Consider the following 402-nt stretch of genomic DNA (forward strand, 5'->3'; position numbering starts at 1 on the left):
GTCTGCGCTCGGTGTTTCTGACGCCTTTGTGGCGTCGAGGATAATAAATATTTGGGATCGTTTCCCGTTTTCTCTGCGCAGGCAAAATGGCCATTGAAACCGGCGGGAATGGCTGGCCGTGAAAGGATGCGGGATCCTCGCCAGGACGCTCTTTTTTAAACGCTTGAGCGTCCCATTTTTGGGGTGGTTTTAGGATAACTTTGTCCACTGCCAGGGAGATTTGGGGATTCGGTGTAACTCCTTGCAAGGCGCCGTGCGTCCTCGTTCGGCAGGTAGCCAGGAGGGCCCTGTCAGCCGGACAGCCTTCTGCCGGGGATGTGTCTTTCGCAAGATCACAGCTCGGACATTGCCTGCATGGGATCGTTGGTGGCTCAAAGTGCCACCGTGCGTGAATCAGAATGC

Source organism: Aptenodytes forsteri, unplaced genomic scaffold (assembly GCF_000699145.1).
Source record: "Aptenodytes forsteri isolate BGI_AS27 unplaced genomic scaffold, ASM69914v1 Scaffold16, whole genome shotgun sequence".
Lineage (NCBI taxonomy): Eukaryota > Metazoa > Chordata > Aves > Sphenisciformes > Spheniscidae > Aptenodytes > Aptenodytes forsteri.